Below are 12,002 nucleotides of genomic sequence, written 5' to 3'. Positions count from 1 at the left end.
TGTCACATTTTCTTAATCCAGTCTGTCACTGATGGACATTTGGGTTGATTCCAAGTCTTTGCTATTGTGAACCAATGGAACAGAACAGAGCCCTCAGAAATAATACCACACATCTACAGCCATCTGATCTTTGACAAACCTGACAAAAACAAGAAATGGGGAAAGGATTCCCTATTTAATCAATGGTGCTGGGAAAATTGGCTAGCCATAAGTAGAAAGCTGAAACTGGATCCTTTCCTTACTCCTTATACGAAAATTAATTCAAGATGGATTAGAGACTTAAATGTTAGATCTAATACCATAAAAACCCTAGAAGAAAACCTAGGTAATACCACTCAGGACATAGGCATGGGCAAGGACTTCATGTCTAAAACACCAAAAGCAACAGCAACAAAAGCCAAAATTGACAAATGGGATCTAATTAAACTAAAGAGCTTCTGCACAGCAAAAGAAACTACCATCAGAGTGAACAGGCAACCTACAGATTGGGAGAAAATTTTTGCAATCTACTCATCTGACAAAGGGCTAATATCCAGAACCTACAAAGAACTCAAACAAATTTACATAAAAACATCTTTTACCATTCAGTAATTCTAGTCGTTTAGATATCAGTTGTCTGAAGGCAAATCCTACTCAACCCAAGAGGTCCTTTTCAACACAGAATGGGTATATCTACTTTTCATTATTGCCTTCTTCCCAAATTTTTATTTATGTACGCATGAGTCATATTCATACTTTTATTTTATTTTATTTTATTTTATTTTATTTTATTTTATGACAGAATCTCGATCTGTCACCCAGACTGGAGTGCAGTGGTGCAATCTCAGCTCACTGCAGCCTCCACTTCCTGTGTTCCAGTGATTCTCCTGCCTCAGTCTCCTGAGTAGCTGGGAATACAGGCACATGCCACCACGCCTGGCTAATTTTTGTATTTTTAGTAGAAACGAATTTTACCATGTTGGCCAGGCTGGTCTCAAACTCCTGACCTCAAGTGATCAGCTACCATTGGCATCCCAAAGTGCTAGGATTATAGGCATGAGCCACCATGCCTAGCATATTTATACCTTTAAAAGAGCAATGATCAGTTTCTTCTTGGAAGTATCCATTGCTCTATTATAAAATTGCCTAAATGTTATGTTTCAGCATGCCAGTCTTTTATTCTCACTCCTTACCTGGAGTAGCCCCCCAGTTTCATCATCGTTTTGGGACACAGCGTGTGTTTTGCTACCACTTTCCCATCTTTAAAACAAGTAAGTGGACAAAACTAAATAGCTCCCCATCAAAATATAGATTAATAAATTCAGTCCTTTGGCATGTTGCTTTATGAAATTGGTAGAAAAATATTATTTGATAAAAGGATGCCAAACTACAATAAAAAGCCTATAATTAAGAAGCTTCCTATCACAGTATTCAAAGAGACAAACACCATCTATTTGTCTTCAGGAACCTGACTTCTTTCATTTCAGCCCATCAAGAATATAATCTGATTTCAAATGATTATGTATGAACCTGTGGTAAAGAATTGCTATTCTTTTGAGTAAAGAGGAAAAAAATAGCATCCTATAAAGTACATAGGTAAAAGGCATTTGGAAACTGTGTATTCTTTTCACTTACTTGAGCAATGATTATTCATTTGCTTTGGGAATTAACTTATTTAAGAATAAGATAGAGGTAGAGGAGATTTGGGAATGGAAGAGACTAAAAATCTCTGCTGAGATTTTGTTGTGCAAATATAACCAGAAAAGGATTATAAGTGTGGATGCAATTTGATTCTGCCATAGACCCAGGTGTTGAGCAACTTTTACTCTAGCAGGTGTCTGAAAAAGGAGGTGAGTCCTCCAAGATCTATGAAAATGAGGCATAAGGGCATGGTTTTTTTTTGTTTTGTTTTGTTTTTTGTGAAATTCTGAATATTCCATTAGCATGTAATATGTGTTAATAAATATCATCTGTAAAGTTTAAAGTGTTCATTCTCAACTCTGATTTCAAGTTATATACTTCATATGGTTGCTTGATTTCAGGAAAAGTAATTCCCAAGCTTAAGCTGATACTTTTGGCTTGTTGTCTCTATTGGAAAGGAGCCATTTTTATACTTAGCATATAAACAAATTATTTTTAGCGAAGGCTTCTTTTTAAAAATGTGTTCATAGCTGTATGTTGTTAAGATAACTACCAGTGAGTATTTGTATTTTTACTGAACATAGTGTCTGAATCTAGGAAAACACAAAGTGAAGTGATAGGTTGATGATTATCACGTGAATTTAGGTTCTGGTTGTGGTTTTGTAACCACTTTCCTCTGCAAATACAAAACCGGAATGCAAATTCTGGTTCTGATCTAAGACCTCTTAATGCTTCATGAAAACAAAATGGCCAAATATTGTACATTTATGCTCATTCTTTATTTACCCATAGATATTTACAAGATAAATATATGGAAGATGTATCAGGAAGAGGTCTCTGATTCCTTTCTCTCATTGGCTATTATACAGAAGAAGGGCAAATCAGTTATCCATTGTCACAATAATGCCACATAAAAAACACAGCACTTCAGTGGAACATACAATAATAAATATGTACTTATGAGTACACAGATTGGTTGGTTCTGAAGATCTGAGCTGGGTTCAGATGATCTCAACTGGGTCACTTATGCTTCTATAGCCAAATAGAAGGTCAGCTCTGCTTCTGTATAGCATATTACATCCAACTGAGTAAAGTGATCTAGGGTGGTCCCATCAGGGAAAACTCTGCCCACCACCAAGTTTTCCTCATTTCTCTTGAACAGGCTAACCAGATTTGTTTTCATGGTGGTGGCAAGAATCCAAAAGAACAAGTGGTAAGTGTATAAGACCATATGACGTCTAGCATCAGAACTGAAATTCTTTTATTTGTGACATATTCTTTCGTTCAAAACAAGTCGTAGGGTAGCCCAGAGAGAGTTAAAGGCTGGGAAACACACTCCAGATCTTAATGGGAGGAACTGAAATGTCACATCTCAAAGTGGATAGCTATAGAGAGGGTTGGAAATTTGGATATTTTTACAATCAGTCCACCATATAGAACTTAGGCAAACAATCTTTGTGGGGGACTGTATCTTAAAGCTGCATTTTGCACAGCAGCACTCTTCTTTTATTTAGATCGTACATATATGACTGGAGTTGTGATGCTATCTTTTTAGTGCTATCACAGTTGACACTATTTGGTATCATAAAGCAGAGTGGAAATATTAGATAAACCAGTTCAAGTTTTTGGTATAGTTTAATGGTTTAGAACTTCATTTACCTCGGTAGGTGTCTCCACTTACCACTATCCTAATGCCGTGAAATCCTCCCTTCGATTTGTTCTGTGTACATAAAAACGAGGACTTATAAACAAATTTTCCATGGAGATTATAATTAATGTCCCTATTTGACTTATTTGTATATATGCACCCCCCTATTACTAATTCTCCTTGTGTGACCAAATGCAGTTTCTACTACTCTTTGCTTGTAAAACTGAGTAACGAGGAGGAGATGCGGCAGAAGGAAAGTGACTTTACTTCCCAAGTTAGCAGTGGGGAAATGGTCTAGGCTTCCTGCCTTAAAGAAATCATTTCAAACTTGGGGGCAGAACTCTAGTATTTAAAAAAGGAGATTTCATATGAAGGGAATGCAAGAGGGGCGAGGAGGTACAGGAACACATGACTTACTCCAATGCTTTATCTTGAGTTATTGTCCCATTTGGTGAATGGGCTGGTATGGAATCTCTCTCTCTCTCTCTCTCTCTCTCTCTCTCTCTCTCTCTTTCTTTCTCTCTCTCTCTCTCTCTTTTTCTCTCTTCTCTCTCTCTTTCCCCCTCTCTCTTTTTCTCTTCTATCAGTTATACATTCATCCTTCTTATAATAGCACTTTGATTTTTCTATAGGAAATTACCCCTCCTTCTTTTCAGGAATAAAGTTAGAGGTGCTTGTCCTTGCCTTTGCCCTTGTCCTCTTCCTTGTTCTGCAGGACCATCTTATGGGGTAGGTTGGTGAGGTTGTAACTGAAGTACAACACTTCACTCTTTGCAGCACTCTTTCTTCCTATTAAACATTTCTTTTTCAAATCTATACTATTGTTGGTAAATTCTTATGAACCGGCAAGTCCACCACTTCCTGATGCCGGGGCTCTGACACCTCACCCAGCAATTGGAAATGTTTTCCATCTCTTACAATCAGAGAACAATAAAATATATATCCCTTACATTTTACTGCATACTTATTTTTCCTCACTTGCAAAAATTTGCAGCCTATGTTACTGTTACTCTAAGTTCTTATCTGAGGAATGTAATTAAATATTCTTACTTTTAAAAAATCAAAAAGATATTGAACATTTGGATAAGTGAACAGTCATAGGAGGTGCCTGAGTGGGGACAGTGGTGGAGCATATAGTATTTGTTCATATTTGTTGATGGAAAAAGAAGCTAAAAGTAGTAGAAAGAGCATAATCTTTGAAGTTAAACAGATCAGGGTGCTAATTCTAGGTCAGCTATTTACTACCTTATGGCCTTAGGAAAATCACTATTTCTTAATCTTAAAATGATGTATATAGCATTTTTCATACCAGTTCTAATGAGAATTAGAGATAATATGTGAAGTACTGGCCATGCTGTAGATGCTTAATAATTTATAGACACTATCATTACACATGTAAGTAGTAAATAAATTAACTTTACCTAAAGAGAAGGCTAAACTTTGTTTCCACTTGACTCTTGGAAGATAACATCTGAACTGGAAATTCTTAAGTGATAGGAATGTCTTTGTTTTTCACAGTGGATCCCCTAGATTTGTAATTTATGGTAATGAGGTGATTCAGGGTGAGCCCCTAGATAGTTTATGCTAACAAGATAACTCAGGATAGGGGCTGGCCATGCCAGAAAGATCATTATGTGAATAGAGGGCTTTGAGTCACATTATATTACCCTGACCTCTGGAGAGGAGTGGGACTGGACTTTGAGTTCAACCATGTGGGCAGCAAATCAATCAATCATGCCTATGAAATGAAGTCTCAATAAAAACTCTGGAAACGGAAGCTCAGGTGAGCTTCCTGGGTGGCAATACTTCATGCATATATTGTCATGTACAGATGCCGATAGGGTACTGTGTCCCTGAGGACACAGAAGCTTTGTGTTTGGAGCCCCCAGGGTCCCAGATTTTGCTCTATGCATCTTTTTCTTTGGCTGGTTCTAACTGTTATCCTTTTGCTATAATCAAACTATAATCGTTAAGTATAGCCCTTTCCTGAATTCTGTGAGTCATTCTAGTGAATTATCAAAACTGATGGTGGGTTTGGGAAATCCCCAAACTTGCAGTTGGTGTCTGAAATCTTGGGCAGACTTGGCAGTCTAAAAGACTGTGCCCTTAACCTCAAGTTTGGCTAATTCTGCATAGCATATTATATCCAACCAAGTAAAGTGAATATTACCTCCTTGAAAGTAAGACAGAAAATCTGGTTTTACTTCTAGTCAGCTGGGAATGGTAATTGGAAATTAATTTTGTTTGGAATGTACAAGTGTAAGTATCACTGTCTCAATTTAGTACATGTATCATATGTTATCATTGTTTTATCTTGGCAATGTAAACAAGCATTTTTAAGGACCTTCATATGTTCACATGTCATCTCCCAAGGCTGCACCCTCCTCTTATGAATGTCTGTATTCTTAAACCCTTTCATTCTAGCAGAGGGATTTTCATAAATATAACCCTTGTATTTGGGGAAAGACATCTTTGCTAGTCTTAGATGTCTCAATGAAATATAATCTTTCTGAAACTTACCTATAATAATAATGAGCACTGGTCAAGAAGTCCCTACCATATGCCAGAAGCAATGCTTGGTACTTTTATATGTACATATTCTAATCTTTATAACCATCTTGGAAGGTAATTATTTCTGTTCCCTTTTCTTAAAATGTCTATTATTGACTGTCAAAAAGACTTCCGTAAAGCCTTATTGATCAAGCAAGGTAAATTGAGTAGACTTGCTGTAGAAAGACCTTAATGTGGTCTTAGTACCATCTGAAGAGCGTGGGGAAGGAGTCAGAAAAGGATATTTATAGGGCTTGGAATCTGAGATTAAGTAGTCAGTGTAGTCTTTCCTGACAGGAAACTTACTGGGATTGGCAAAATACGTGACATAATAATTCAAAGTTGCAAGACACAGCAAGGTCAGGGTTTTAAAGGAGTCTTGATAAGTAAAGCTTTCTGGTAAGTGAGCTGTTTTCCCAGATGAGTAATCTGTTGTTCTAAAAGAAGTGCTCTTGGCCAAAATGAGCAAACTGTTTGCTCAGAAAAATTAGTTTCCAAGAATTTTATCAAGCTAGAATTAAAATTATGTATTAGTTTACATTATTCTCTTCCTGGACAAAAATTACCGGAATGCTACGGTTTGAACACATTCCCCACAAAAGCATACGTTGAAAAATTTAGTCCCCAGTGTAACAATATTGAGAGGTGGGGCCTAATTTGAGGTGCTCGGGTCATGGGAGATCCACCCTCATGAATAATACGATGCTGATTATAAAAGGTCTTGAGGCTTTGAGTGTTTGATCTTTTCACCCTGTTTCATATGCACAAGCTCTCTTTACTCTTCCACCTTCTTCCATGGGATAAAATAGCAAGAAGGCGATTGCCAGATGCTAGCGCAGTGATATTGGACTTCCCAGCATCCAAAACTGTGAGAAATATATTTATTTTAATTATAAATTACTCAGTCTTGGATATTTTGTTATAGAATCCCAAAACGAATAAGACACTGAAATAAACAGTTGTCATTTTGGCACATTGGTCTCAAATTTCAAAAATAAAGATATTGACATTGTAAGAAAGTAATTTTCTAAGAATTATATCTAGAACTCTGTAACTCCAAAGTCCTAGTTTGGTCTATAGCACAAGACTTTCTCACCAAATATCTTTATATATCCCTGAAGAGTAAGACTACATGCAGCCACACAGCTTTACTTTCAAAACTAAGAACTAAGGTTGCCTACACCAGCTTGACTTTACTATTTTTTTTCTGGAAGATAAGCCAGTAAGCCAGTAAATTACTTGATTGCTTACTTCAACAGCTTCCTGAAAATAAACCAATGATCCCCTTCTCAAGGTAATGGGTTACTCATCTGGGCAAGCTGCTTGCTGATAAAAAATTGTTTACTTATCAAGAATCACATCAAGACCCTCATCTGTCTGTAAGCACCAGTATAGAATTATTTATATTGCAAACTTCTCCCACTCTTTTTAATTTTTTTATTGTATTTTATTTTTATTTTATCTTTTTTTTTCTTTGTGAGATGGAATTCAGCTCTTGTTGTCCAGGCTGGAGTGCAGTGGCTCACTGCACCCGCTGCCTCCCAGGTTCAAGTGATTCTGCTGCCTTAGCCTCCCGAATAGCTGGGACTACAGGCGTCCACCACCACACCTAGCTAATGTTTTGTATTTTTAGTAGAAGTAGGGTTTCACCATGTTGGCCAGGCTGGTCTCGAACTCCCGACCTCAGGTGATCTACCCGCCTTTGCCTCCCAAAGTCCGGGGATTACAGCTTCTCCCACTCTTGAACAGATCCCTACATTACAAGCAAGACCAGGATTAAATTACAAGAACCCCACCCCCAAAATCATATCAATATCTATCCTTGATTTTCTTTCTTCAGAAGCACTATTAAGACTCTAGTAAAGATATTGTTTCTAACAGTAAGAATACAATAAGATAATAATAGCAGTTAGTAATAACCCAGCTTTGCTCTATCAACATATTATTCTGGTGAATCCAGGATTTGTGGGAGATTTGGCAATTGACAACCTTATGGCCAGAGACTGTTTAACATGATCAATTTTAAATAGATATACCACTTGATGGTTTATCATGCATCACAGGTTATAAAGAACTTCAACATATATCACTTGGTTTAATCATCAAGAGAACCATTTGAAGTAGGTATTATTATTATACTTCTATTAATCCAGGTTAATAAACAGAATTTAAGAGAGACCAAATGACTTGGTAAAGATCAAATAGCAGGTAATCAAGATGGGACTCATAAAGCACATTATGATGTATAACATGATGTTTTGATATGTATATATTTTGTGAAAGGATTACATTGAGCTAATTAATATCTCTATCACATCACATACTTATTTGTTATGATGAGAATATTTAAAACCTACTGTCTAAACAAATTTCAAGTATACAAGTCATTATTATGAATTACAGTCACCATGTTATACAATAAATCTCTAGAAGTTATCCATCCTGTGTAAGTGAAATTTTGTACCTTTTAACCAACATCTCTCCTTCCCCAGCCTCTTTCTCCCCAGGCACCCCTCAGCTGATAACCACCGTTCTACCCTGCTTCTATGATTTTGACTTTTTTAGATCCCACCTGTGGGTGAAATCATGCAGAATTTCCCTTTCTGGGCCTGCTTTATTTCACTTAACATAATGTCCTACATGGTCATTCATAATGTCACAAATGATAAGATTTTAAAACTGAATAGTACTTCATTGTGAATACCGTTGGTCCTTGAACAATGTAGGTGTTAGGGCCACTGACACCCATGTAATACAAAATATGCATATAAGTTTTAACTCCCTAAAAACCTAACTATTAATACCCTACTGTTGACTGGAAGCCTTTCTGACAACATAAACAGTTGATTAACATATATGTTATGTGTTGTATGTATTGTATACTCTATTCTCACAATAAAGTAAGCTAGGGTAAAGAAAATGTTATTAAGAGCGCCATAAAGAAGAGAAAATAAATTTACTATTCTTTTAAGTGGAAGTCAGTCATCATAAACATCTTCATGCCCATCATCTTCACATTGAGTAGACTGAGACGGAGGAGGAAGAGGAATAGTCAGTCTTGCTGTCTCAGAGGTTGCCGTATAAGAAGGAAATCCACATATAAGTTAACCCATGCATTCAAACCATGTTGTTCAAGGGGCAACTGTATATACATAACATTTTCCTTATCTAATTTTCCATTTATGGACATTTAGGTGGATTCCATATTTTGGCCTTTGTGACTGTTTCAGTGAACGTGGGAGTGCAGATATCTCTTTGACATGCTGATTTAAGTTTTTAAATATATATACCCAGAGGTGGAATTGCTGGATCACGTAGTAGTTCTATGTTTAATTTTTTGAGGAATCTTCATACTGTTTTCCATAATGGCCATACTAATTTACCTTCCCACTGAGAGTGTATAAGCGTTCTCTTTTCTCCATATCCTCACTAACACTTGTTATATTTTGTCATTTTGATAATAGCTATTCTAAAAGGAGTGAAGTGATATTCATTTTGGGTTTGTTTTGTTTAGTTTAGTTTAGTTTTGTTTTGTTTTTGAGACGGAGTTTCGCTCTTGTTGCCCAGGCTAGAGTGTAATGGCGCGATCTCGGCTCACGGCAACCTCCGCCTCCCAGGTTCAAGTGATTCTCCTGTCTCATCCTCCTAAGTAGCTGGGATTACAGGCATGTACCACCACACCCGGCTAATTTTTGTATTTTTAGTAGAGACGGGGTTTCGCCATGTTGGTCAGGCCGATCTCAAATTCCCAACCTCAGGTGATCCGCCCGCCTCAGCCTCCCAATCATTTTGGTTTTAGTTTGCATTTTACTGATGGTTAGTGATGTTGAGCATTTCTTTTTCGTTTACCTCTTGGCCATTTCTTTTGAGAAACGTCTATTGATATTCTTTACCCATTTTTAATTAAATAGTTTTTGTTGCTATTGAGTTCTTTATATAGTTGGATATTACTCTTTTATCAGATGTGTGGTTTGCAGATGTTTTCTCCCATTTCATAGGCTGTATCTTCCATCTGTTAATTGTGTCCTCTCCTGTGCATAAGCTTTTTAGTTCAATGTAATTCCATTTGTCTATTTTTGCTTTTGTCGCCTGACCTTTTTGGGTTAATACTCGAAAAATTATTGCCCAAGCCACTGTCAAAAAGCTTTTTTCCTATGTTCTATTCTAGTGTCCCCTAAACCTAATCATTGAGGTTTCAGTTTCAGGTCTTACATTTAAGTATTTTAATCCATTTTGAGTTTATTTATTTGTGATGTGAGATCAGGATCCAGTTTCATTATTATAGTTGTGTATATCCTGTTTTCGTGACATCATTTATTGAAAATACTATTCTTTCCCCATTGTGTATACATATTCTTGGTATTGTTTTGGAAGATCACTTGACTGTATATGTGTGGATTTATGCTGGGGCTCTCTATTCTGTTCTATTGCTCTGTGTGTCTGTTTTTATGCCAGTACCATGCTGGTTTAATTACTACAGCTATGTAGTATACTTTGAAATCAGGGAGTTTGATGCCTTTAGTGTTGTTCTTTTTACTCAAGATTGCTTCAGTAATTCAATATTTCTTATGATTCTGTACAAATTTTAGGAATTTTTTCTATTTCTATGATAAATATCATTTGGTTTTTCATAGGAGTTGCTTGAATGCATAGATAGCTTGTGTAATATGAATGTGTTGATAGTATTAATTCTTCCAGTCCATGTTCATGGACTTGCTATTATTTTACGTATTTGTGTCCTCTTCAATTATTTTTCAGCAATGTTTTATAGTTTTCAGTGTTCAGGTGTTTCACCTTCTGGGTTAAATTTATTTCTATGCATTTTTTCATGATGTTGTGAGATGTTTTTTGATTTCTTTGTTTTGGATAGTTTATTGTTATATAGAAATGCCACTCATTTTTATATGTTAATTTTATATCCTCCAATTTCAGTGAATTTGTTTATTAGTTATTACTGTTTTTTGATGGAGTCTTTAAGGTTTTCTATATATGTCATGTCATCTGTAAACAGAGATCATTTTACTACTTCCATTTCAATTTGAAAGCATTTTAACATATTTTTCTTGATTAATTGCTTTGGCTAGGACTTCTAGTACTAGAAGTGGAAGTACTTTTCATTCTTCAGAAAAGAAATGATGAGAGTGGGTATCCTTGTCTTGTTTCAGATTTTTGAGGAAAAGCTTTCAGCTTTTCACATTGAGTATGATGTTAGCTGTGAGATTGTCGTATATGGACTTTATTATGTTGAGGTACATTCTTTCTATACATAATTTATTGAAATATTTATTACAAAATATGTTAATTTTGTCAAACGCTTTTACTGCATCTGTTGAGATTATCATCTAATTTTATCCTTCGCTTTGTTAATGTGCTATATCGTGTCATTGATTTGCATGTGTTGAATCACCCTGGCATCCCAGGGATATAACTTATTTGATAATGGTGTATGATACTATTATTTTTGTTTGTTTATTTAATTATTATTTTAGAGATGGAAATTTGCTATGTTGCCAAGGCTTGACTTGAACTCCTGGGCTCGATTAATTCTCCTGCTCAGCCTCCCTGAGTAGCTGGGATATAGGCACATACCACCACCCCTAGCTCTGATCCTTTTAGCGTGCTGTTGAATTCGGTTTGCTAATTTTGTTGAGGATTGTTGCATCGGTGTTCATCAGGGATACTGGCTTATATATTTATCTTCCTGTGGAGTATTTTGCTGTCTTTGGATCAGACATAATCTTTATCAGGATAATGCTGAACTTGTAAAATGAATTCTGAAGTGTTGCCTCCTTTTCAATTTTTCAAGAGTTTGAAAAGGATTGGCATTAATGTTTCTTTAAATATTTGGTAGAATTCACCAATGAAGCCTTCATGTTGTGAGCTTTTTTTTGTTGTAAGTTTTTGGCTATTGATTCAAGCTCCTGATTTATCTGTTCAGATTTTGTCTTTCTTCATGATTCAATCTTAGCAGGCTGTATGTTTTTAGGAATTTCTCCATTTCTTTTAAGTTATCCATTTTTTGTTGCCATAGAATTGTCCACTTAGTCTCTTATCTTTTGTATTTCTGTGGTATCAGCTGTAATTTCTCCTGTTTTATTTATTTTTTTATTTGAGTCTTCTCTCTTTTTTCTTAGTCTACCTAAAGGTTTGTCAATATTGTTTAGCTTTTAAATAAAGCAATTTT

The sequence above is a fragment of the Trachypithecus francoisi genome, unplaced genomic scaffold (genome assembly GCF_009764315.1).
Source record: "Trachypithecus francoisi isolate TF-2019V2 unplaced genomic scaffold, Tfra_2.0 Lachesis_group11, whole genome shotgun sequence".
NCBI lineage: Eukaryota > Metazoa > Chordata > Mammalia > Primates > Cercopithecidae > Trachypithecus > Trachypithecus francoisi.
The sequence above is the reverse complement of the archived record's forward strand: the minus strand, read 5'-3'. Positions refer to the sequence as shown.